Source organism: Mesocricetus auratus, unplaced genomic scaffold (assembly GCF_017639785.1).
Source record: "Mesocricetus auratus isolate SY011 unplaced genomic scaffold, BCM_Maur_2.0 Super-Scaffold_6730, whole genome shotgun sequence".
Taxonomy (NCBI): Eukaryota; Metazoa; Chordata; class Mammalia; order Rodentia; family Cricetidae; genus Mesocricetus; species Mesocricetus auratus.
The window spans coordinates 42,186,353-42,212,465 of NW_024429184.1; the positions used below are offsets into that span (position 1 = coordinate 42,186,353).

Sequence of the window (26,113 nt, forward strand, 5' to 3'; positions counted from 1 at the left end):
GGGCTTCTGGAAGGTGGGCATCAATTCTACTGATTGCTTTGTATTTACCATGTGAATTCAGACTACTTCCCAACACAAAGGCTCTAGGAAAAATACAAGTTTATAAACTCTGGCAGTTTATATAAATTTTAGGAATTTATTTTGCTAATACAGGATGAAAAATATAGTAAGGCAGATTCCTGTATCTGAGTCCTTAGGAACAGTGCATTTTAATTTTGCTGCTGTTCTGATGATCACACTAGTGTTATAAGCAAAGCTGGAAATTATTTTGCTTTACGAAGACACTATACACAAAGGGTATCTCCGGCACATACAAAGACCAGTCTAGAACACAGCTCATGTATGGTAACTTGAGTGTAGTGTATCTGGATAAAGCCAGCTCTCTGACCCATCCTAAGGTCTCCACTGATTCATGTTTTATCTTCTGTTCTCAGATCTTCAGTTGTCATACTCGCCAGCCCAGAGCTAGTTAAGGAGCTGCAAACTGGAAGAGGACAAAGGAGGCTGCAAGTCAGAGTCATCCTCATGGAAGAGAGAAGTGACAGCTGAAAGACTGGTGGTCAGCTAAGCCAGAGATTCAGGACTGCCCCGGGCAGCCAACAGTTGTTGGATTTTGTCTGCAAGGACAGTATGGACTCATTGTGAGAAGCGCCTGCAGATGTAACAAACAAGTAGGGGACATGGAAAGAATGGCTTGAATGGTAGATGTGACTATCCAAGATTTGTTTATCTACTCGTCAAGTTAAAGAGATAATACCTGTGGAGGAAGCTAAGTAAATACTACTTGGCTCAAACCAGTAGCTGAGAGACTAGGGCCTGGTGGCTTCCACGCTTTATGGACATGAATATTAATAAATAGGGGTGGTTCAAGGTGCCTGTGGGTGGCTAGTGTGTTCAGAAGCTACATTAGAAGAATTTGGAGTTTTGCATCACCTTTCTTAATATACCTGATTTAGAATCAAGTGTGGAGCAGCGCTTCCAACACAGAGAAAGTAAACTCTAGGAAGGTGCATGATGATCATAGGGCATGTCACACACCTAATCACCGTGTCTTGTGGGGCTGGAACCTGAACTGACATGGGGCAGTGAGGGGATGAAGAAATGAGACAAACAAAAACATGTACTGAAAAGGTGGGACCAGGTGGCGCCATCCACTGCAGGAGCCCGGAAGCTCAGCCTGTTGATTAGGTGCAGAGCAGAGGAAGGTGTTGGTAGAAGTCTTTGTTGGTGAGCAGTTTTAGATGGAAACATCTGGGTGGAGGAAGCCGCTGCTGCTGGTTTTCCCACACACTGGTCAAGGTTCCTAAGCACTTGTACTTGCACATACTCTCAATGTTTGTGCTGGGACCAGCTGAAGGCTTTGCTATCCCTCTGAGCCTCACCCAAGGAAGGAGAAAGTCAGGCTTTGCCGTTCCTATGGGTCTGAGGCACTAGGTCCTTGAAATGGCTGAGTCGATGTGTAGCACATTAACTTAGAACTTCATCCTGTCTTGACACGTACACTCAAGGCTTCCTCCACTCATCACACACAGCTACCTTTTCATTATAGGTGTACATCAAAATTTAGCTCTAAATATTGACGGTATCGTGTGTGTGTGTGTGTATAGGGTATGCATATATGCGTACAGAAGCATATGTCAGTACACCTGGCTAATATCACTTTATTTTATGAGATATGAACTCTCATTTCATTTGGAACTCATCAATTATCTAGACTACCTGTCCAGCCACCCTCGGGGATTGCAAGTATGAGCCACCATCATGCCTGCTTTTTAAATAGGTGCTGGGGATCTGAATGTAAATTCTTAGACTAACATGGTAATTACTTTATCCACTGAGCCATCTTCTCAGCTTATGCAAACATGTATTGGTGGTATATTCAAACCAAGTACAAAATACGTAGTGTTTAGAAGCGAGATGCTGGACAGCATCATGGTCCCTTGGCTTGAGTAAACTCCTTTAGTCCCCTGCTGCCAACAGCATCTGTACACTTATCTAGCTTTATCTACCTTTCTTTGGGCCAAAAACTATGGAATTCTTGCCTCCTTCTTATACCTGCATCGGTGGCCAAGTCCCATCAGTTAACTTTAGAGCCTAACCTAATGACTGTGCTCTCCTCCATCCAGATATTTAAACACTTTCATGCTCATTGTACAAACTAAGAAGAGGAACTAGGATAAGGGTACCAGCTGGATATGGCAAACGGGACCTGAGAGGGTAATAAGAAAGTGAATATGAGCAAAATATGATGTAAATCAATGAAAAGTTCACAATGAGAGCCTTCATTTCATACAATGACATATGCTAGTACTATTAGTAATAAAGGAGACAACTTTCTATTCAAAGCATGTTTTCCATGCTCTATATTATACCCTGCCCCTGCCAAAGGTTTTCAAGGGATCTGCAGTCTATCTTTCCTTGTTATAGTTTGTTTTCTTGTTTGTTTTGTTTTGTTTTTTGAGACAGGGTTTCTCTGTGTTGCTTTGGATCCTGTCCTGGCAATCACTCTATAGAGCAGGCTGGCCTCAAACTCACAGAGTTTGTCTTACTGCCAAGAAAAGTCTAAGTTCTTAAAACATTTTAAATGCCATATTCTGTAGGTCTTTGAAGTGCTTGAATATTACCTGTCTATCTGAAATATATCTCTGTATATCAAGAAAACCTAACTAACATGACTATAAGTTTGACTATTATAAATGACTACCTATTAGTCTATATTTATTAATTATACATTACATATTAATTGAGCTATATAAACATAATACCTTATACAAGAGTAGAAATGTACATATAGTATAACAAAATTGATCATAAATTTGTATCAATGAACCAAAATCCATACCAATGTAAAGGATTCATTTTTACATCGTATCTCCCACATTCGCCTTTTAAACAAGTAGATTGACTGTGACCATTAACCATTTATAATCAACCCCCTTTAAATGAAAGAAAACCTTTATAAACAAGCATTTTGGGAGTTTGGGCATAGTTTTCTATATTACTTTCTGTTGATTGGAGGTGCTGGTAATTAAGTCTTTGATGAAGTATCTTGTGTGGTTGGTCCATCTCAGCCAGCAGTCCTGAAGCTTCATGGCTTTGGATCACCTGGGACATCACTTCAGGGTGTATTGTTTGATCAAACCATATTAGCCTGAAAGGAATCCACAGCTTCTCATCTTCTGTAGAAACAAAAGCAGAACCTCTTTTCCCAAGCAACATATCCTTAGTCCCCAATTTTGAAATCAAGATACCTTTAAAATATATATGTTGGTTTAGCTTAGCATCCCCCACAATCAAATGTCTCTCTGTAGTTAGCTCATTAACAGTCAAAAAATTAAAGATAACACAATAATATACATAATTCAAGCTCTGTACATTTTCCATTTTTACATGGCTCATTATAGTTTTTATACTTTATTTCTTCTTTAAGGACCTCAGTTTATTATCCTTAAATTGTTTTTTATCTGTAACTCTATCTGCCCCTTGTCAGTTCAGGTTCAAGCCCCACAAGACATGGTGACTAGGTGTGTGACATGCCCTACGATCATCATGCCCCTTCCTAGAGTTTACTTTCTCTGTTTAGAGGCCTTTTCTGTCTGAGTCTGTTTTTATTGTGTATCGTAATCCTTTTCTGACTAGGAGTTTTTGAAATGGTAAGTGGGTTTGGCTAGGACTAAAACATCTGGCTGCACCCCAATCCTTGGCTTTCTGAGAGTCTTGCTTCATGGCAGAGTACAGGTAGGAGCTACATGTATCACCCCCACTCTGGGGAGGTTTCAGGTACATGCCACCAGCTACTCATAAATTGCATATAAGTCTTTGGTAGCAGGGCCTCTTAAAAGAGCTACACTGTTTTTGCTGGTAGTGCTGAGTCAGGAAGCTGTCTCTTAAAGGAGCCATGCCTCTGCTTGCTTCTAGCCTATCTGAAAAAAAAGGGCTATCAAGAAGCTGTTTCTGACTCTGTTTTTGTATGTCTAGAATCCTTTTTAAAACTTTTGTCAGGTTTTATGTGGAAATTCTTGCCAAACATTTGGGCAACACATGTAGTTAGAGGTTTCTAGTTCTGCTTACCAGTTCTCAAATAACCACATCAGGATTCTACTGGCCACAGTGGGTTGGACTCTCCTTCATCAATTAAAAATCAAGAAAATGATCTATAGGCATGCCATATCGTGGTGTATGTCCATAAACCCAGATGTTCAGGAGGCTAAAACAGGAGTTCTTCAAGATCAAGACCTGACTGAGCAACTTGGTGAGATTCTGGCTCAACATGAAAAGAAGAAGGTGGGGAACACAGTCTAGTGATAGAACACTTAATTAAGATGAGCAAGGCTCTAGGTTCAACCCTCAGTACTACAAAATTAAAAATAAGCCAAACATCTTCACTCTAAAGTGATTCCTCCAGCTATAATCCCCTACCTCCATTAAATCAAGCACCATTTGCTCTACCACCTGTGATGCTCAGCATACTACCAATAAGCTAATTGAGAACATTCTTCATTTCTGTTACTGGGCTTTATTTCTAGCCCTTCATTTTGATTACTTCATGGTGTTTCATTTTTCTATGTATATTTTCATCGCATATATTGTCTACCTACTTTTTCCCTCTAGAACCCTTAGTACATCATTAGTTATCATAATTTCAACATTAATACTATTTCTCATTGTGGTTCTGATGATGGATTTCTCTCACCAGACTGTTTTGTTTGCTTTGCAATTTTGTTTTGAAAGCTGAGCATGCTGCTTTGAGTCATTGGAATGTAGGAAAATAGGTCTTTGGTGAGAAGATTGTGTTATCCTGACTAGAAGGTGTTAATCTGACTAGAAGTTAGATGATGTTTCGTATTAATTTTATTTCCAGCTACAAGATGATTTGGTGCCTTCTAATTGTCCTTGTTGCTTTCTCAAGGCTTCCTTGTTCTTAGACACAGTGTAGGTCTTGTGCCCGTTTCATCTAAAATCTCTGTCATTGTGCTGGAGCACATATGGAAGTTGGCTGTGTTTATAGGAACTCTACAATCTTATGATTAGTCTCAGTCTCTTTGGGAACCTGTGTTTTCAGGCTGTGCCCTTCATATATGTTTCTATTCTTTCTACAGTTGTGTGTCTTTTTCTCCATTCTTCCCTACTAAACCATGACTGCATCTTTCTCCATCTCTTTCCTTGAAGCCTTGTTTTTTGTGGTATCGTTTCCCTACATTATATGAGACAGAAAGGCAGTGAATTGCTAGAGTGAGAAAAATATCCTGTTCTCCAGGTGACATAAGGTTTTAGAAGTATACACAAGTGAAGTCTTTCCCCCTTGAAGAAAGGGTCTGCAGTTTGGAAAGGTGTAGGGGTAAAAGGAAGCCTTGATTGAGTAAGGTCCTAAGTGAATATATGTTGTTGACATGGACCCATGAGAAACCAGCAAAGCTTTTTCCCCATATCGACCATGCTCAAGAGGGATGGCAAAGCTTTCCTTGGGGTTCTGAGTATGAGTAAGTACCTGAGTATGTGTGCAAAGGCTAGCAACTATAGTTTCCTCTTCTTCTCCAGATGCTTATAGAATGCTCACCTACAAAGATCTCCTATCAGATCTTCCCTATGTGATGTACTTAATAAACACACTGAGGTTCCAGGTTGCTAGAGCTAGCACACCCCCAGCTGATGCCAGTTTTTCTGTTCATGTGGCTATACATCTATCTTTTTATCTCCTCATAGTTTTTAGTCAGTGTTCCAGGACTGAAGTGTCTTAGTTAGGATTTCTATTGCTGTGAAGAGACACCATGATCATGAAAACTCTAAGAAAGGAAAACATCTAATTGGACCTAACTTATAGTTCAGAGGTTTGTCCATTATCATCATGGTTGAATATGGTGGCATGCAGGCAGGCATGATCCCAGAGGAGCTGAAAGTTCTACATGTTAGCAATAGGAAGTGAGCTGCGTCACTGGGCAGAGTTTGAGCATAGGAAACCTGAAAGCCCACCTCCACAGTGACACAATTCTTCCAACAAGGCCACACCTCCTGCCACTCTCTATAGGAGTCATTTTCTTTTAGACCACCACACTGAGCTTTGGAGTTATGGTAGAAAGGGCTTTGGTTAAGTTTCATAGTGTTTGCTCCTCCACATGATAGCTCTAGCAGGAATGTTTCCAGATCATCACTGGGTAAACCTAGTGGGGTCACAGGAAACCTCTCCAAACTTTGACCCCTGAAGGAATTTCTAACTAATCTTAATATATACTCACTTGCTAGTAATTCCTCTTGACTACCTCCTGACCATATCTGGAGTTTCTGTAGTTTCTGATGAGGGATGATTGTATTTTTTGGACTCTGTCTATCCTTTCAGTCTTCAGAGGTATTTTGCTCTCCCACCTGAGTTCTATGATAAATCCAGAAACATTGAAGTCTCAGTTTGTGCAGCCTCTTCTTCTTATAAGGTTAGCAGTATAACAACTTCCAAGATGTTTGATGAGACCTAATTCTGTTTCAATTCCAAGTATCTTACCTTTTCTTCAAATTATATCTTAAACATCCTAGATTTAATCACCCATCATGATTCCTTGCTTGATAAATGTGGTTTCCAAAGGATTTCTTCCTCTCCAGTGGTGTGATGCCTTAGATTTTCATAGATGTATTCTTGGAGTCTAACCCTCTTAGTGTAGAATACATTATCTCTTTGCTGATTCTCCCCTCCAGTTCCTTAAGGTCTAACAGAAAAGCCCAGTTCCAGGGATTGGAGACAAGGATGTGAGCACATTTATGACAAGTTTTAAATCAGTCCTCTTATTTCCATGGCTCTATTTAAATGATTCCCCCAAATGGGACATGTTCAAAGAAGAAGAAGGAGAAGAAGAAAACCAACAGCAAAGCAAAACAAAACAAAGCAAAGCAAAACAAAAAGACCCAAAGAGAAATAAGACTGATGTATAAGAAATTTTGATAACGTATATGATCTTAACATTTGAAATAAGATACATGTTTCTTTGTGATCCTATTGACATGCCCATGACATTTGGTCCTTTCACAGAGGAAGGAAAAGGATAAAAATTAATTCTGTTTTGGCCAGAACTTCAACAGAATTCTGAGGACTGTGGGAAGACTTGCATTCTGCCTGAGCATACATGAGGCCAGATTCAGGTAAAACCTGAGACATAAGCATTTGACCTATTTGTGACCTCAGGCGCTCTTCATTCATTTCCAAAGACTAAATGAAGTGATAACCATAATGCACCAACAGTCCAGAGTTTAGCTGGCCCTGGAGACACTGCATTAATGTCCTATGGGTTGTCTAAATGAGATGGTGGTCAGCTATGGACACAGGAGTGGTCATTACTGCAGGCAGATGTGCACAGCTAATGGCTGGCAGTGGGGATTGCTGTAAGGGGAATTCTTTGATAAAGATGAGTTAAAATGAGACAATGGATTATCCAGAAGGGTGCTTTTTCACAGACTATATTTTTATTGGTGAAGGCAATCAAAGGAAAAAAATTGAGCCATTAAAAATAAGAGCTCCTATAATGTATTTATTTAATACCATTGATGCAACTCATAACTATATACATGATTTTTCTCTTTTAGTTTGAGTAAACTAAGGAAAATATTGATTTTTATTTTTCTTAAATAGACAGGAGTGTGGCATATTAAGGCGATGCAGAGGGACTACATTCGAAAGAGTTAAAGCTTAATGCATGTGTGCCAAACTGCCCATGATCTCATTACACCACAGAGAGTACAGGCATTGCTCCCAAATCACCAAGAAAAATCGGCATGCAAGTGACCTGTGCGTTAGAATCTGTGCAAATCCCAGGCAGGAGATGAGATTTATACATACTTTAAACACCCCGAGGAAATACTCATTTTATACCACTGATAGGCCAGATGTATTTTCTTCTGTGAAATGTGATCAGAATGTAATTAGAAGAAAATACACTTGATATTCAAAAGCAACTATACAGTATTCTTTCAAATGCCTCTGTAATTTAAATTGGGCAGCAATATCAAATTAGAGGAGTTGTGTGGAAGGGTTATTACTACGTGATTGGGCCTATGTGGTTATATTTGCCACAATGCACTGATGTAGTTGTATATAACCATTGAGCTGAATTGAAAATTTCACATTAAAAACCCTCCTTCTCTGAATATGATTACTAATGTGATAAAACATCTCACATTAGATAGTGTGATACTTGAAAATGCCAAAGTGGATTTCAGTCTTTTCCTCTCTCCTCAGAACCCATTTTTATATGGAAAGAAAAAAAATGAAGATGGCTTTGGGGGAAAAATACACACATTTCTAATAGAACTTGCTGGAGCAATTGCAGACTGCTATTATTCTACTGCATCTGTGCATTTCACTGTAACAAAGTGATTAATATGCCTCAAAATTTGAACTCATGGACTCAACTATTTTAGTGTCATATCATCAAAATACACAAAGCCCTGACACATCTTATTTCTATGTAATCGCAAATAGTATAAAATTGTATGAGTATTTATAATGTTTAGGCATTTGAATGGATTGTGTGACATAAGTGTGGACAATTATACACAGGGACATGAATAAAACATGTTCCAGTGCATAAACAAGGCAGGCGCCAGCCGAAGGAATTGTATATATGTGCATGATGAATTAGGGTGAAAATTCTTCCTTTAATCTCTTCCAGGCTTTGGATCACAACATTTTATATGACGGAAAATAGGAACTATCAGAGGCAAAGGCATAGTTTATAACCTGTGTACTATGAAGATTTTAATTATTAGTTTTATGTGAATTTAAATGATAACAGAAATATTGTTATGATTTTTAAATCTTCTTGAAGAGGTTTGATGAGAAGATTGATTAAAAAGATTCATTTCCAGAATGAAGTGTTGGGTGTTGTGTTTTGGCATAATTTAAGACTGTTGATGGATTCTAAGGAATATATACATACATACATACGTGTTTGTGAGCTTTTGATTATATATATATATACATAAAACACACACACATATATATAATCACAAAGATTAGAAAAATGTTTGTAAGTGAAGAACAATAACAAAAATTTGTAACAAGACATGTTGAAATATTTGTCCCCAAATTCCATCACTGACAGGAAGGATTTATCTCCTATCTCTAAGAGGAAGGATGTATCTTCTATCACTGAGAGGAAGGATGTATCTCCCATCACTGAGAGGAAGGATGTATCTCCCATCACTGAGAGGAAGGATGTGTCTCCCATCATTGAGAGGAAGGATGTATCTTCTATCACTGAGAGGAAGGATGTATCGCCCATCACTCAGAGGAAGGATGTATCTTCCATCACTAAGAGGAAGGATATATCTCCCATCACTGAGAGGAAGGATGTGCCTCCTGTTACTGAGAGGAAGGATGTATCTCCCATCACTAAGAGGAAAGATGTGTCTCCCATCACTAAGAGAAAAGATGTGTCTCCCGTCACTGAGAGGAAGGATGTATCTCCCTTCCCGTTGACTTGATGTGGTATTTTCACTGCATTTACCTATAGAGTATAGCACAAGTTCCATATGATCTCGTGACTTGGTTAGAAAGGCCCTACAGCTTCCACCCAGTTATTCTGGTAGGTTCACAGTGGATTAGAAGCCAGATGCCTTCTGAAGGAATTCCATCACATCCCGAACTCATGGGCTAGAAGGTCCTCTGGACACAGGCAGCAGGGGGTGAGTGTGTTGTCTTCAACATGGGCGTGGGGACCTGTGAACCTCCCCTTTGTGAACTACACTTTGAATCAGTATAGGAAAAAATCCTTGTACTGAGAAAGACCAACAAGCCTAACCTATCTAATACCATTATATTTTAAAGTGAATGACTGACAGCAGTGATCACTGTAAAAAGCAATTATTTTCACTAATTATCATTGTGGGAGCACATCATAAAGAGGTTTTACCCATGGAGACAACCACTTAGCAGGTCAAAATGATGAGGGTGTGGTTTGAGAAAGTCTAGTTTAACAGGAAGAATGGAGAGTTAAATGTGCTAAAATGACTCAGAGATGCAACATGATTTGTTGACCAGTTTTAATAGAGGAATTCTTCATCATTTCTTTGACTGCTTGGAATGGATTCATAGGCCCATCTTGTTCTCTACTTACTTCATAATGTATGCTTAAAGAGCTATGTCTTTTTTTATTCCCACTCAGGAAAATACAGTGCATTCCATGAGCTCTTCTTGTTCAATACTAAGTAAGAGTAGTGAGAGTAAACCTAGAGAGGTTGGGAGTAGAAGGTAGATTTTGAGTGGGATTCAGGACAAGAATGAGGCTTTGATGGCAACTACTGTAGCTGGCTCAATGAAGAAGAAAGACATACTAGGGGCTCAGGAGGGAAGACAGAGAAGGAATGAGGAGGCTGCTGGACCAGAGTGTTTGGAGCAGGTGGAACTGAGAAAACATAACCAGAAGGCATCTCTCCTTCATAGCTCACATAGCTACAGAGACACTTACTGCCCATGTGTGTTATTACTACTCCCAAGAGCAATGATGACAACATTAAGGACCACCTTTCATGAATGATTGCTGTGAGTAGTGTTCTCTCACTTGTCCTCTCCCTTCCTAGAGCCTGAATTACAACTCCTCCACTTTGTATCCCATGGTTAGTAGGGGTCCTGGCCTGTGTGTAAATAATAATAAGAAAGTGCAGCAAAGGGAACTGTATTCAGGGATTTTTTGCCTTAGATTATGTGCTATGCACTTATCCTATGCATTGACTCTCACAGAAATCCTATCAAATGTAGGGTCATCATCCCCATCTGTGTAAAAGAAAATGGAAGCAGATTTATGATTTGCTGAGAGTTGTGTAGATTGTAAATAGAGGTTCCTGTGTTTTGACCAAGGCATTTAGGATAGCAGAATTTTACCCCAAAAGAACTAATAACTAGAAAAATGAGCGGAGTCTGTCCCTGGATTTCCCGCTCCCCTTCCTTGTTCATCTGATGCCTGTGCATCTCATACTGTTGAGACCTTGAGGGCTGTGCACAGCTGAGCCTGAACTGTTCCTTCTTCTGGTCCATTCCTCTGCTGCCTCCTCATTACACTGCAGTTAAAAGCCTGTTCTACATAGATAGAAAGCGTCAGAAGGAAAGAGCTCCTGTTGGTTTTATTCTCTTGCTACGGCCTCCCCAGAACTTAGTCCAGGAAGCCAGGAGAAGGCTCCCAGCACAGGCTTAAAGATTTATCATGTTCCTTTGGTGGCATGTGCACAGTCTGCCAGTACTATAGCATGTGATACATTCTAGCACACACATTTTTCAGTGCTAGTGATACAAATATGGAGAAGACAAGTGTGTGGGGGTGTGGGTGGGTGTTATGCATGCTTGCACATGTATGGGCTCACACAAGTGTTGTTGACTCTGCACATATGTGCACATGTGGGTGTAGGCCCCAATATGATGTTAGGTGTCTTTGTTCACTCTTCACTTTTGCTTGTTGAGACAGGGTCTCTCAGTTAATCAAAAATTACTGATTGGCCAACCTAGCTAACCAGTTTGCTCTGGGGATTCCCTGATCTCCACCTTCCAAGGCCTGGAATTTACACAGATTCTGGGGATCTGAACTCCAGTCCCCATGCTTGCAGAGCAAATACTGTATCCACTGAGACATCTCCCAAGTTCCCCAAATTCACAACTTGAGACAATTCAGTGTTTAGCTAGAATATGGACAAGGAAGAAAGAGCTTTAATGCCTCAGAGTAGGGGCGGGAGTGGGATGTCAGATTTCTGTACCAAATGTGAGTAGATTCTTGACTTGCCTATACTTGATGACTCTTAGGGGATGTGGGAAGCAGGTACTGGAAGGGCACAATGTTAGAGGAAACAGATTAATGGTATCTGGTTGTGAAAGAACATAGAACAATGGCAAATAGGTTGGTGATACTGAAGATAAGGGTATTAGTGACACCACAGGTAATAAGGTAAAAGTAAAAACTCTTCACTTTTGCTTGTTGAGGCAGGGTCTCTCAGTTAATCAAAGATTACTGATTGGCCAACCTAGCTAACCAGTTTGCTCTGGGGATTCCCTGATCTCCACCTTCCAAGGCCTGGAATTTACACAGATTCTGGGGATCTGAACTCCAGTCCCCATGCTTGCAGAGCAAATACTGTATCCACTGAGACATCCCATGGCAAACAGGACCAGCCATGAAGGAAATGACCAGGTGTGATTAGCTTTGACGCTCATCCTTGATGGCAGAGAACACATAATTTACCTCATTAGTTAGAACAGTCTCCTAAGTGTATGCTTGGGTGACAGGGGTGACTGGAGCACACAGTATGTAGCACCTTTGACTTGACGGGACAGGGATTATGCTCAGGGTGCTGCAGCATGTGGAGCATTCCACACTCAAGGTCTTCAACTCTGAATATGCCAGACAAGGAGACATTAGTGGAAACGAAGATTCATCTAACATTCAACCAAGGATGTTTTAATCTTCTGAGTTTTTAGGAATTTTATTCACTTATTCCATGAAATCATTCAGTTAGTCAATAAATATTTGTTGAATAGTTTTCACAATGGACAAAATATTTTCCTAGGCAAGATCACCAGAGAGTCTGCCTTCCTGCATGAGGAAGTTGGCAATCTCATGATTCCAAGAACAGATAAACATGAGAAAGATGGCTCAATCGCTTCTTTTAAGGTGATCATTATTTATGTGATATCTCTGAAAATATAACTAGGGCTACATTTCTTTGTAACTAGACAACTGTATCCCCAAGAGTGTATGTATTGCCTACATCTTGCAAGAGGTAGATGTAGAAAATACCATTAAAGCCAGCAGCTAACATGTGCCCAGGGCTATTTGGGGACTAAGAGAATTGGGGGGTTATTTAAAACTGGGAGAAGAGATGAGTTGGTACCTACAGGAAATCTTGCCAAGATGGCCTTTTTCACCATCAGCAGATATTCTCATGAAATCAACATTTAAAAGGACATTTGCATTAATCAAATTGCCTGCAAATAAAATAAAACCCAGACAGTAAACAATCCTTTATGATAAAAGGACTTGCTTTTCTTTAAGCTCATTTCCCCAGCATACCTCTTTTCTGAGTACAGCTAGGCAGGAAGATGTGATACATGCAAGAAGAGAAGATGCAGGGATGGTGGTGGTGGTGGTGGTGGTGGGCTGGCTGGTTTCCTATCCCTGTTGTAACTATTCTGTGTACTTCTTGGATAATGGTATCTTTTTGTTTTTGTTTTATTTTATTTTATTTTTGTTTAGTGGACCAGAAGACAGAGAGCTAACCAAAAGAAATGTTTACTACTTATTCCCTACACTAAAGATATGAAAAAGGGGAGAAAGATACCATCATTTGCTATTGGCAGGCAAGTTCATGGCCACTGAGCTCACCGGTCACTGGTTGCTGTGCAAGGTGATATATTGAGTTATATTTTGCTTTTGTTGTTTATAAAGCAGAGGTGATCATTCCTGGATCCTCTTGTCTCAGGGGAAGTTTGCATTAGAAAGAACTTTTCTTCCTGTTTTAGAGAAAGAGCAAGCCTTTTGAGGTGATTAATGGAAGTGTCTTGGAAATCGGCAGAGAGATAAAAAGATGCTGAGGGAAAGGGGAGAGAAGAGATCCACCAAGCCTAGAAAAATCTCATGGCAGTCAATACCTACACGCTATTCTCTCACAGTAGACCTATGGGTGGCAGAACCTCAGAGGCAATGTATGTGGGACTGGATACTAAACATGTGGTTTGCTGGTAAAGATTTCACTGCTTATTTTGGGATCAACATCACTCTGCAGCAGTGGACCTGAGCCAGAAAGAACTAGTTATGATCATAAATACAATGGTACAGATATGCTTGGTTTTGAGGTGCCCAGATCCCTTTACAGCATCTGTGAGAATCTAGAGAAGTAAGAGCATGGAAAACTCTGTGAGCAAACCTTATCTGAGAACCGATAAATTAACTTAATATTCTTTCACGGATCTAGCAGATATAAGACTACTAGGTCAGAAGCAAAGGGTGATTCATTATTCACAGCTGCAGTAGTAGTCAGACTATCTCAATTTCACATCAATTATCTGAGCTAAACTGCCCATGGGGTGGTATGAACAGAGCCAGGTGGCACCGGCACATGTAGTAGGTTGCATTATAGAGAAGCCTGAGCTCTAGGACTTTCAGTCCTGTAGAACAGTCTAGAACAAAGTGTAGTCAAGAATAGTCAGTACCTCTGCTCATATCAAGTGCTGAAATGTAAGGGAGCTGTGTCTCCCCTTAGAGGGGACATTCATTAGCATCCAGACTGAGATTGAAATCCTTTAACCCCTACCCCCTTGGTTTGCTCATTTATAAAATGAGAATAATAGTTTTTGCCTCAAAGATGATCTGATGAGTCAGGAAGGTAACCCCTGGGAAATCTCTTGGCCCATTGCCTGGCACAGAGGAAGTATCAAATATTTGGGATCAATTAATTTTATCTAAAAGCGCACAATGCAGTAATAAATAGATTATGAACTAGGGCAAGAGGACTTAGGAACAGAGGTGAGGCTTGCTGCTCAGGTACACAGTTCCCCCCTACTCTCTCTTTCTTCTCAGTTGGAAAGCTTTTTGACTGGCAGATTCGGATGCCATTAAAGACCAACCCCCTGTTTCCCACACCAGCATTTCTTCTGCCTTTCTTTGAGTTCACTGATGGCATTAGGAAACGAAACAAAACAAAGCCCATTGACAGGAAGGCCTGAAAATACTAAGTTGGCCCATAGTGGCCCCAGACCGTAAGCCAGCTAGTTCCCCAAAGCAGCCCAAAGACCAGGCTGCAGGCAGACCATGGAAAGGGAACAGTGTGCTCAAGAGTGCCTGCAGAGAGGATCAGAAAGATCTGGAAGCTTGTGCTTATGGGCCTTTGTCAGCTAGGCACCATCTAGAAGCATCTAGGAGGTTCCATATGCTGCGAGCATGTTTTCTTAGTTATCCAGAGAAATGATGGACTTCTGCACAAGTGGAGGTGGCTCACAGAAACTGCCCTTTTGCAAAAACACCACCTATAGAAACTGCAGACAGATGCCTCTGGCTCAGATATTTCTGCCTTTCTGTCTGTGAGGAATCCTTGTACAGAAGATTGGAAGCCTGACCCCTGACCCAGACAGATATTACTATAGGTGGATGTCACTTGGGAAACTCCAGCTGCACAAGACGCCCTCTGGCCGCTGTGCAAATACCTCCTTGCTCTTTTAAAAAAACATTCATCATTCTCCCCTCTTCCAACACCACCCATGCCCCCTCTCCTGCTCCCTCACAAAATCATAGCTTTTTTTCTGTAATTGTTGTTGTATGTGCATGTGAAAATAAACATATATATATAATCTGTTGAATCCATTTAGTGTTATTCATATGTATATGTTTATTTATTCATTTATTTATTTCTTAGTTTAAATTTAGATAAGAAACAAGGTTGCTTCACAAGTCAGTTCCAGGTCCCTCTCCCTTTCCCTCCCCTCCTCCGGTGCCCTCCCCCCAGCCCCCCCATTATCCCCTCATTTCCCCAGGGAGGGTGAAGCCTTCCATGGGGGTGTCCATAGTCTGTCATTTCATATAGGGCAGGGCCTAGACCCTTCCCCAAGAGTTCAGGGTGACAGTGTGCCTCACATTGTTGGATGGGAGTCCAATGTCCGTGTGTATACTCGGGATGGGTACTGATCTGCTGCCCAAGGCTCAATAGATTACCTAGGCCTCCTCACTGACACTCACATTCAGGGGGTCTTGATCAGTCCCAAGCTGGATTCCCAGGCTGATGCCTGGGATTCAAGAGTTAACCTTTGTCAGGTCAGCTGTTTCTGGGGGGTTAAACCAGCCCAGTCTTAATCCCTTTGGTCATCAGTCCTCCCTCTCTGTTACTGGCTTTCTTGAGTTCAGCTCAGTACTTAACCGAGGGAGTCTGCCTCTTCTTCGATCAGCCACTAAATAAAGTTTCTGTTTCCCAGAGTCTCTGGCCATAGGATTGTAGGCTGGCACTCCCCAGATCTATGTCTAAAATCCATATATGAGAGAGTACATGCCATGTTTCTCTTTTTGTGACTGGGTTACCTCACTCAGGATGGTTTCTTCTAGTGTCATCCATTTGCCTGCGAATATGTTTTTAGGAATGAACATTTGGTATTGCATAGGCATTTAGAGGTCTCAGCTTTCTTACGTTACATTCCTTGTACCACCTCCCTTCTTTCCAGAAACCCAAACCCCTGTCTCTTAAAGATCTTTATAAGGGTCCCCATTTGTCTCTCCTTGAGTGTAATTTTCCTGAGCCTTCACCATGAAATAAAAGATGTGCATTCTTGAGACAGAGGGAAAGCCTTAGCAAACCACGTTTAATGCAGACATCTACTTAGAAGAATCTCAGAGGTCAGGTAGATAAATGGCATTATAAATCTCTCTTGACTTTGCTGTAGGCACACCCCTGATGCATGGGTGATGTTGACAACAGCTGATTAGTTGGGAACTTAGAGATCACTTTTGTGTATTAAACAGATTGAAACAGTGGCTTTTCATTTGACCCTATGCAAGGATACAGTGGATGACCTTTGGACATCAGAGGGACAATGTACCACCTTTAGGGCTTGTTTAACACTGAAAGATTATCTAGTGAAGACTTGTGAAGTTCTATTATGTATGTATTGACTTCTAATTATTTCATAATTTCTTACCCGGGATCACTTTTTCCCAAGCCTTGCATCTTCAGTGCAGAAAATCCCACAGTCTATACCATTAAAGGAGCCAAATTCAGACTTCCTTTCCTTATATCCCTGCAACACAAACCAGAGGCAACTCAATGAAAGCAGGAAGTCAAAGGACAAGAGTAGGGACATGGACTTCTAACATTCCCAAGCTATTGGAATGAGGCTGACTCAAGGTTTTAAAAACAGAGTGTGAGCTTGTCCTACCGCCCCACAGTACCAGGCAGATAACAATAGGGCTATAAAGGCCATTGTGCTTTTCTCTAGGGTGGCAAGAAGGGGATTGTGGGTACTTAGATACTGTATCCATCTTCACAGCCCTCCATGAAAGGAGAAAAATCTCCACAATGTGAGGAAGTGAGAGAGAAGAGCAGTAAATCAGGGAAACTTCTGTGGCTATGACTTGCCCAAGTGACTGAAGAAATAGACTCCATGCAATCATAGTTCCCAGAGATCAGCAGTCATCCTGAGCCACTTGACCCCAGGGAATGACACAATGTCACTTCAAAATGGGTAGAAGGGACCTGGCTAGGCAACCTGGAGGAGTAACTTAGAGAAAGTTTCCATTCTCACTGGTCCTCTTGCCATCAACCTTTGGTACTTGACACTCTATTTCACTGACTCCTTAGAAGGCTTATTTAACAAGGGCACAAAATGAGGTTTATATAGAAAGTTCATTTTTCTGAGGGGGCTGGAGATGTAGTTTGTAGCTAAGAACCTTTGGCTCTGATGGGTGATTTTAGCTACTATACCCTGTGAATAGCATAGACCACTTGGTATGGTTTTACCTGGGATTGATGCTGCTGTCCTTGAGAACATTTGGAAAGGGAAGGAGGGTAAGTTCTACAAGTCTAGTGAACTGGAGTGCCGGGTGCTGTTTTGAAGGTGACCGTGGAGCCTGGGGATGTAGCTCGGGGGCACAGCTCTTGCCTACTAAGTTTGATCTCTCACAGCACAAAATGCTAAGACAAACACTAAACCAATGAATGTGGTATGCAGCCTCATTTTAAAGATGTATTCCTCAAATTTTCTTTTTACAATTCTAAAAGAACCTTAGAATTTAAAAGGATACTTAAAATTATAGAAATGCATACAAATTCTCCAAAAAACAGACTAAATGACTGTTAGCATTTTGGAGCATTTCTTCCCATGGTTTTGTACCTACATCCATATGAAAGTTGCTGCGTTTGTGACAACTTTCTGATTGGATGGCCTAAAGTACTTCAATGCAAGAAAAATCTCACATTCATAAAAAAAGTTCCAGCATTCTTGTCAGTTTGACTTATTACTAACAAACTGCTTTGATGAGATTATAGACGACCCCTCCTTATGTCCCCTCCAAGATTTATGCTAAGATGTAATTGGCAGTGTGCAAGTAGCAGAAGGTGGAGCCTGTAGGAGGTGACTAGGTCATAGGGAATCTGCTCTCATTGATGCCTTAATACCTGTATTGGTGTACGCATGTGAGACACAAGAATGCCCCTTAGTAAAGATCAGATTGAGAGGCCTCTATTTGCTGGCAATAGAGAGCAGGCTCATGACCAGAAGGCCTTCTGCTCCCCAAGCAAGGCAGGGTAGGGTGTATAAAGCCCAAACCCATTATCACATCCTACATGTTACCTGGGCAAGCCAGGTAGCAGAAGTTTGAAAGTTCAGTTGATTTATGCAGTTTTAATGTTCTACAACATTGGATCTCTTAAAAAGCCCCAGCATGGCAAGTATTTTTGTGATTAAAACTCTAACCAACTCTACAACCTCAAAGACTTTGTTCTTCAGTAGATAGAGAGGGGTGGGAGCTGAAAACTATTTGACTCTTTCTGTTCATGGTTACTCAGGGACAATGACTACATGATGTTCATTAATTTATCGATTATAATCTTGTATTTCTTGCTACCTATATTTAATGCTTTAAATAGTACTTAAAGTAATTTTCTTTTCTTTTAAAAAGATTTATTTATTTATTATGTATACACTGCTCTGCCTGCAAGTATGCCTTGATGCCAGAAGAGGGCACCAGATCTCATTACAGTTGGTTGTGAGCAAGCCACTATGTGGTTCCTGTGAATTCAACTCATGACCTCTAAAAGAGAGGCCAGTGTTCTTAACCTCAGGGATCTTCCTGGATTCTCAATGCTGGATTATAAGTGAATCCACCATTTCCCACACTGAAAAATATATCACAACTGGCAAATTAGACAGATAGCTTAAGAATGAAAACCAAATCAAGCATGGACAGAAATTGGCCAGATAAAAATTAGGCTGATCTTTAACCAGAAATAAGTACCTCAATCTAGAAACTACTCTGAAAAGCAAATTTTATTTCTTCCTGAATTTCACCTATGGTGCTTTGTTGCACCAGCAGAAATAAGCAATAGGTTTTGATCATGTTTTTCCCATTCTCCAATTCCTCCCTGATTCTGTCTCCTCCTTCATCCAACTTTATGTGTTCTCTCTCTCTCTCTCTCTCTCTCTCTCTCTCTCTCTCTCTCTCTCTCTCTCTCTCTCTCTCTCTCTCTCTCACACACACACACACACACAAACACACACCTCTCTATCTCAATGAGTCAGTCAATTGATCAAAAACCCAAACCAAAACAAGAAACACACATGAAAAACCCTCACAAAAATGGAAATCAAGATAAACAATCAAAAATCAATAACACACACACACACACACACAAAAGCCCAAACAAAACAATTTGGGACAAAAAGTCTACAAAATTCCATTGCATTTGTTTTTTTGTTGGCCAACTACTCCTGGGTATGAAGCCTACTGTGAAGTGTGGTTAATATACCCAGTGAAATTCCACCGGAGAAAACTGATTTTCCTTTTACTATAGGGTATTAATTGCAGATAGTGTTTTGGTTAGGGGTGACTTTTTAAAATTTTTTTAATTTTAAGGAGCTTGTTTTACATGTCAACCCAGTTCCCTCACCCTTCCCTCCTCCTGCACCCCCCCACCGCCCCCCTCCCACCCTATTGCCAATTCCTTCCACATAGGGGATATCTAGAGTCTGTCATTTCACTCAGGGGTAGGGTCCAGGCACTCCCCTAAGAGTCCAGGCTGAGAGAACATCCCTCTTTGTGATATGGGTACACAATGTCTGTTTGTATTCCAGGGATAAACACTGATCTATTGCTCAGGGCCCCATAGGTTGCCCAGGCCTCCTCACTGATACTCACATTCAGGGGGTCTGGATCAGTCCCATGCTGGCCTCCCAGCTGTCGGTCTGGGGTTCAAGAGCTCTCCCCTGTTCAGATCAGCTGTCTCTGCTGGTTTTGCCAGCCCATTCTTTGCCAATTTGCTCATCGCTCCTCTCTCTCTGTCACTGGGTTCCTTGGGTTCAGTTCAGTGATTAATTGTGTGTTTGCCTCTGCTTCCATCAGTCACAGGATGAAGGCTCCAGGATGGTTATAGACATCAAGTTCATTATCAGGAATGGGCATTCGAGGTGGTCTCTCCACTATTGCTTAGCTTGCCAGTTGGTGTCATCCCTTTAGATCACTAGAGGTCTCACTGGTGCCAGATCTGTCTTCTAACCTATGATTCCCTCTTCCCCCTGTTCTACCCCCCCCCACTCAACCTTCCTGTTCCCCCATGACCTACTCTCTCTTCATCTTCTCCCCCTCTCTTCTTCCCAGCTCCCACTCCCCCCCACACCGCTCGCCGTGTTCCCCATCTGTTCAGAGGATCTTGCCTCATTTCTTTTCTCTTGGGTACCATGCATATCTTTTAGGTTCTTTCCTGTTTCCCAGACTCTCTATCAGTGGAAGTGCAGACTGGCACTATCCTGTTCCATGTCTAAGATCCATATATGAGTGAGTACATACCATGTTTGTCTTTTTGCGACTGGGTTACCTCACTCAGGATGGTTTCTTCCAGTGCTATCCATTTACCTGCAAATTTCAAGATTCCATTGTTTTTTTCTGCTGAGTAATACTCCATTGTGTAAATATACCACATTTTCTCTATCCACTCTTCAGTTGAGGGGCATCTAGGTTGCTTCCAGGTTCTGGCTATTACAAATAATGCTGCTATGAAGATAGTGGAGCAGACGCCCTTGTTGTATGAATTTGCCTCCTTTGGATATATGCCTAAGAGTGGAATTGCTGGGTCTTGTGGTAGATTGATTCCCATTTTCTTGAGGAATCTCCATACTGATTTCCAAAGTGGCTGTACGAGTTGGCACTCCCTCCAGCAGTAGAGGAGTGTTCCCCTCTCTCCACATCCTCTCCAGCATAAATTGTCTTCGGTGTTTTTGATTTTAGCCATTTTGACAGGAGTAAGATGGTATCTCAGAGTTGTTTTGATTTGCATTTCCCTGATGGCTAAGGATGTTGAGCACTTTCTTAAGTGTCTCTTGGCCATTTTAGATTCCTCTACTGAGAATTCTCTATTTATTTCTGTACCCCACCTTTTAGTTGGATCCTTTGGTGATTTGGAGACTTGCTTCTTGAGTTCTTTGTAAATTTTGGAGATTAGCCCTCTGTCAGATGTGGGGTTAGTGAATATCTTTTCCCATTCTGTGGACTGCCTTTTTGTCTTGTTGACTATGTCCTTTGCCTTACAGAAGCTTTTTAGTTTCAGGAGGTCCCATCTGTTAATTGTCGATCTCAGTGTTTGTGCCACTGGTGTTATGTTCAGGAAGTGGTCTCCTGTACCAACTTGTTGAAGAGTATCTCCCACTTTCTCTTCTAAAAGTTTCAGTGTGGCTGGATTTATGTTGAGATCTTTGATCCATTTGGACTTAAGTTTTGTACAAGGAGATAAACATGGATCTATCTGCAGTCTTCTGCATACCAGTACCCAGTTATGCCAGCACCATTTGTTGAAGATGTTTTCTTTTTTCCATTGTGTAGTTTTAGTTTCTTTGTCAAAAATCAAGTGCTCATAGGTGTGTGGGTTAAAATTAGGATTTTCAATTCGGTTCCATTGGTCTACCTGCCTATTTTTGTGCCAATACCAAGCTGTTTTCAGGACTATAGCTCTATAATAGAGCTTGAAGTCAGGTATGGTGATGCCTCCTGAAGTTCCTTTATTGTATAGGGTTGTTTTGGCTATCCTGGGACTTTTGTTTTTCCATATAAAGTTGATTATTGCTCTTTCCAGGTCCTTGAAGAATTGTGATGGAATTTTGATAGGGATTGCATTGAATCTGTAGACTGCTTTTGGCAAGATTGCCATTTTTATTATGTTGATCCTACCAATCCAAGACCATGGAGCATGGGAGATCTTTCCATTTTCTGGTATCCTCTTTGATTTCTTTCTTCCTTTCTTTCTTTCTTTCTTTCTTTCTTTCTTTCTTTCTTTCTTTTTTTTTGGTTTTTACGAGACAGGGTTTCTCTGTATTGTTTTGGAGGCTGTCGGTCCAGCCTGGCCTCGAACTCACAGAGATCTGCCTGCCTCTGCCTCCCGAGTGCTGGGATTAAAGGCGTGTGCCACCACCACCCTGCAATTTCTTGCTTTAAAGACTCAAAGTTCTTGATATACAGGTCTTTCACTTCCTTGGTTAACATTATCCCCAGATATTTGATGCTATTTATGGCTATTGTAAATGGTGAGGTTTCTCTGATTTCTTTCTCAGTCACTTCATCATCTGTATATAATAGGGCCACTGATTTTTTTGAGTTTACCTTGTATCCTGCCACATTGCTGAAGGTGTTTATCAGCTCTAGGAGTTCCCTTTCAGAGTATTTTGGGTCACTTATGTACACTATCCTATCATCTGCAAATAGTGAAAGTTTTACTTCTTCTGTTCCTATTTGTATCCCCTTTATCTCCTTTTGTTGTCTTATTGCTGTAGCTAGACCTTCAAGTACAATATTGAAGAGATATGGAGAGAGTGGACAGCCTTGTCTTGTTCCTGATTTTAGAGGAATTGCTTTAAATTTCTCTCCATTTAGTTTGATGTTAGTTGTTGGTTTACTGTATATTGCTTTTATTATATTCAGGTATGTTCCTGTTATCCCTGATCTCTCTAGGACCTTTATATTGGAGGGGTGCTGGATTTTGTCAAATTCTTTTTCAGCATCTAGTGAGATGATCATGTGGTTTTTCTTTCTCAGTTTGTTTATATCGTGGATTACATTGATAGATTTTCTAATGTTGAACCATCCCTGCATTCCTGGGATGAAGCCTACTTGATCATGGTGGATGATTTTTCTTATGTGTTCTTGAATCCAGTTTGCGAGTATTTTATTGAGTATTTTTGCATCGATGTTCATGAGGGAAATTGGTCTATAGTTCTCTTTCTTAGTTGAGTCTTTGTGTGGTTTGGATATCAAGGTAATTGTAGCCTTGTAAAAAGAGTTTGGCAGTGAGCCTCCTGCTTCTATTGTGTGGAATACTTTGAGGAGTATTGGAATTAGCTCTTCTTTGAATTTCTGGTAGAATTCTGCACTGAAGCCATCTGGGCCTGGGCTTTTTTGTTTGGGAGACTTTTGATGACTGCTTCTATTTTCATAGGGGTTATAGGTCTGTTTAGATTGTTTATCTGCTCTTGATTTAGTTTTGGCAAGTGATATCTATCCAGGAAATTGTCCATTTCCTTTAAATTTTCAAATTTTGTGGGGTACAGATTTTCAAAGTATGCCCTGATGATTCTCTGGATTTCCTCAGAGTCCGTTTTATGTCCCCTTTTTCATTTTTGATTTTGTTAATTGGCATGCTCTCTCTCTGTCTTTTGGTTAGTTTGGACAGAGGTTTGTCTATTTTGTTGATTTTCTCAAAGAACCAACTCTTTGTTTCATTGATTCTTCTCAGTGTTTTCCTGGTTTCTACTTGATTGATATCATCCCTCAATTTGATAATTTCCTGGCGTCTGCTCCTCCTGGGTGAGTTTGCTTCTTTTTGTTCTAGAACATTCAGCTGTGCTATTAATTCTCTAGTATGACTGTTCTCCAGTTTCTTCATGTGGGCACTTAGTGCTATGAACTTTCCTCTCAGCACTGCTTTCAAAGTGTCCGATAAGTTTGCATATGTTGTGTTTTCATTCTCATTGAAATCTAGGAAGCCTTTAATTTATTTTTTTATTTCTTCCTTTACCCAGGAATGGTGCAATTGTGCATTGTCCAATTTTCATGAGTTTGTAGGGTTTCTGCGATTTGTGTTATTGTTGAATTCTAATTTTAATGCATGGTGGTCTGATAAGATATAGGGGGTTATTCCAATTTTTTTGTATCTGTGGAGATTTGCTATGTTTCCTATTATGTGGTCAATTTTAGAGAAGGTCCCATGTGGCGCTGAGAAGAAGGTATATCCCTTTATGTTTGGATGGAATGTTCTATAGATGTCTGTTAAACCCAGTTGGGTCATAACTTCTATTAGTTCTTTTGTTTCTTTGTTAAGATTCTGTCTGGAGATCCTGTCTAGAGGTGAGAGCGGAGTGTTGATGTCTCCTACTATTAGTGTGTGAGATTTTATGTGCAATTTGAGCTTTAGTAATGTTTCTTTTTTATTATCATTTTTTATTTTAATTTTAAATAGCTTGTTTTACATGTCAATCCCAGTTCCCTCTTCCTCCCCTCCTCCCACACTCCCCTTCCCCCCTCCCTCCCACCCTATTGCCAAATCCTTCCACATAGGGGATATCTAGAGTCTGTCATTTTACTCTTGGTAGGGTCAAGGCACTCCCCTAAGAGTCCAGGCTGAGAGAGCATCTCTCTTTGTGCTATAGGCACATGAAGACAGTTTGTATACCAGGGATAGACACTGATCCACAGCTCAGGGCCCCATAGGTTGCCCAGGCCTTCTCACTGACACTCACATTTGGGGGGTCCAGATCAGTCCCATGCTGGCCTCCCCACTGTCGGTCTGGGGTCCAAGACCACTCCCCTGTTCAGATCAGCTGTCTCTGCTGGTTTTGCCAGCCCATTCTTTGCCAATTTGCTCATCACTCCTCTCTCTCTGTCACTGGCTTCCTTGGGTTCAGTTCAGTGATTAGTTGTGTGTTTGCCTCTGCTTCCATCAGTCACAGGATGAAGGCTCCCGGATGGTTATAGACATCAAGTTCATTATTAGGAATGGGCATTCGAGGTGGTCCCTCCACTATTGCTTAGCTTGCCAATTGATGTTATACCTTTAGATCACTCGAGATCACTCTGGTGCCTGATCTGTCTTCGATCCTATGATTCCCTCTTCCCCCTATTCTACCCCCACCCCCTCAACTTCCTGTTCCCCCATGACCAACTCACTTCCTCTTTACCCCCTCTATTCTTCCCAGGTCCCACTCCCCCCACCCCTCGCCGTGTTCCCCATCCATTCAGAGGATCTTGTCTCCATCCTCTTCTCTTGGGTACTATGCATATATGCATATCTTTTAGGTTCTTTCCTGTTTCCCAGACTCTCTATCTGTGGAAGTGCAGACTGGCACTATCCTGATCCATATCTAGAATCCATATATGAGTGAGTACATACCGTGTTTGTCTTTTTGCGACTGGGTTACCTCACTCAGGATGGTTTCTTCCAGTGCTATCCATTTCCCTGCGAATTTCAAGATTCCATTGTTTTTTTCTGCTGAGTAATACTCCATTGTGTAAATGTACCACATTTTCTCTATCCACTCTTCAGTTGAGGGGCATCTAGGTTGCTTCCAGGTTCTGGCTATTACAAACAATGCTGCTATGAACATAGTGGAGCAGATGCCCTTGTTGTATGAACCTGCCTCATTTGGATAAATGCCTAAGAGTGGAATTGCTGGGTCTAGTGGTAGATTAATTCCCATTTTCCTGAGGAATCTCCATACTGATTTCCAAAGAGGCTGTATGAGTCGGCATTCCCACCAGCAGTGGAGGAGTGTTCCTCTTTCTCCACATCCTCTCCAGCATAAATTGTCTTCGGTGTTTTTGATTCTAGCCATTCTGACAGGAGTAAGATGGTATCTCAGAGTTGTTTTGATTTGCATTTCCCTGATGGCTAAGGATGTTGAGCACTTTCTTAAGTGTCTCTTGGCCATTTTAGCCTCCTCTACTGAGAATTCTCTATTTAGCTCTGTACCCCACCTTTCAAGTGGATCCTTTGGTGTTTTGGAGACTTGTTTCTTGAGTTCTTTGTAAATTTTGGAGATTAGCCCTCTGTCAGATGTAGGGTTAGTGAATATCTTTTCCCATTCTGTGGCCTGCCTTTTTGTCTTTTTGACTGTGTCCTTTGCCTTACAGAAGCTTTTTAGTTTCAGAAGGTCCCATTTGTTAATTGTCGATCTCAGTGCCTGTGCCACTGGTGTTATGTTTAGGAAGTGGTCTCCTGTACCAACTCGTTGAAGAGTATCTCCCACTTTCTCTTCTAAAAGTTTCAGTGTGGCTGGATGTATGTTGAGATCTTTGATCCATTTGGACTTAAGTTTTGTACGAGGCGATAAACATGGATCTATCTGCAGTCTTCTGCATACCAGTACCCAGTTATGCCAGCACCATTTGTTGAAGATGCTTTCTTTTTTCCACTG

General features: G+C 41.0%; 1 long non-coding RNA gene across 2 annotated transcripts in view; it reads right to left on the minus strand.

Moving 5' to 3' along the window:
• Positions 1-229: 229 nt before the first annotated feature.
• The window catches only part of LOC121138957, a 55,400-nt gene continuing 29,516 nt past the window's right edge, over positions 230-26,113 (minus strand). Inside the window, exons 5-6 of one of the 2 annotated variants that reach the window (XR_005875825.1) lie at positions 16,643-16,741; positions 230-484 (exon numbers count right to left, since the gene is read on the minus strand). This is a non-coding gene — a long non-coding RNA (uncharacterized LOC121138957). Of the gene's footprint in view, positions 485-6,200; positions 6,368-16,642; positions 16,742-26,113 lie in introns of those variants that run through there. The other variant, XR_005875824.1, reaches the window with a different exon arrangement.